A 1,740-nucleotide genomic window follows, 5' to 3' on the forward strand; every position below is an offset into this window, starting at 1 on the left:
AAAGGCTAAGGTATGCCTGAAGAAAGGCATATTATTTTCAAGTGCTTCCTTTTCAATTGAAAGTTGGATAATAAAGAAGGTAGACTGAAGATGAATTGATGTTCTTGAACTGTGGTTGGAACTGTGGAGAAGCTCATTTAATGTCTCATTGATGGTAAATGTGACAAACAGGAGAAATCGTCATTTTCAAGGAAGTGCTCCTTAGAGGCAAATATGGTGAAACTACTTTTTTTTTATTCACACATGTTGCTAATAATTTATTAATCACCTTAGCACTGTGCCTCCATGAGTAGGCTCTGAGAAAGGAGATCACTATTAATTAGTTCTCCCCAAAACAGGGGAACAGTAGTGCAGGAAAATGCCTAGTCCAAGCCTTGAGAGTCCCTGATCCTAATTTCTACATATCTACCCTTTTCCTGGGTCAGTATAGGCACTAAGTCAGGGGCACAGGTGGGGACAGAGGGCTCTAACTTGTCCTCTGTCTGCCAGTCTAGTTGTCTTTAGAGACATATTCCTTGCTGTCATGCACATTGGGCTTGATAGTGTCACTGCCAGTCTTCCAGCCAGCGGGACATACTTCCCCAGGCTCATCCGTGTACTGGAAGGCCAGGACCAGCTGGAAAGCCTCTTCCACGGAGAGCCACACAGGCAAGTCACTGACTGTGATCTGACGAAGGACACCCTTGCCATCGATGATAAAGAGGCCCCTGTGAGCAATGCCCTCATCTTCCTTCAGCACACCATAATCAAGGGACAAGCTTCTTGTCATGTCTGTCAGCAAGGGGATGTTTAGAGGTCCCAAGATCCCTCTTTTAGGGGCGTGTTGATCCAAGCCAGAAGGGTGAACTGCGAGTCCAGGGAGATCCCCAGCACCTCGCAGCCCAGCTTGCAGAAGTCATCTGCATGTTCCTTGAGGGCATGATCTCGATGTGGCACAGGAAGGTAAAGTAGCGGGTAGCAAAAGAGTACGGCCTGGCAGCTGGGGGCAGGCTTTCCGATGTGCTGGGCCATGACTAAAGGCTGCTGCGTGGGGTAAGGCCAGACAGGCGGACAAGAGCAACGTGGACTCACGTTCTTGGCGCCTGAACCACTTTTGTCTCACATATTTTAGGTATGTTGTCAGGAGGAACTAGTCCCTGGAGGAATATATGCTGAGAAAAATGATGGGTCGGATAGAGGACGACCCTAAACCAGATTAATTCATAAACAGAGATGATGAAGATGGCGTAAGATAAGGCTAGGTTCAGATCTGTTGTTCATTAGGTCACTTATGAGTTGTAGTGTACTCTACAGTACCTAACAGCAAATGTAATCTTTGGGGTCTTTTTAATTTTTTTTAAAAAATAATTTTAATGAACATTTACAGAGATTTTGGATTTCCATTCATTCATTGCTGCTCTTCTCTCCCCGCCCAGCCCTCCCCCCCCCCCCCTCTCTTTTAAAAGTAAAAGAAACACTCCCTCCCTGGTACACAATCCCCCCGCACCCCTCCCACTGCCCCAAGTACATTCCACTATGCAACCTTAATTGTGGACTCTTGTGATAACCATAATAACCTATCATACATTGCTTTTAAATTATTCTCTCCTTCATCTCCCTCATCTGTTTCAGTGCAGTATACACAATTTATCCAGTTTTTCTCAGTCTTACCCCAACCCTAATATCCGTCCCATTTTACAGCGGTGGCACCATGCAGTATTTGTCCTTTTGCAACTGAGATACTTCACTCAGCGTAATGTC

At 45.6% G+C, this 1,740-nt stretch overlaps 1 pseudogene; it reads right to left on the reverse strand.

The window, feature by feature from the left end:
• Positions 1-490: 490 nt before the first annotated feature.
• LOC102852564 lies at positions 491-1,011 on the reverse strand (annotated as a pseudogene).
• Positions 1,012-1,740: the final 729 nt, after the last annotated feature.

The sequence above is a fragment of the Elephantulus edwardii genome, unplaced genomic scaffold, assembly GCF_000299155.1.
Source record: "Elephantulus edwardii isolate Elephantulus edwardi_28Jun2011 unplaced genomic scaffold, EleEdw1.0 scaffold00018, whole genome shotgun sequence".
Taxonomy (NCBI): domain Eukaryota; kingdom Metazoa; phylum Chordata; class Mammalia; order Macroscelidea; family Macroscelididae; genus Elephantulus; species Elephantulus edwardii.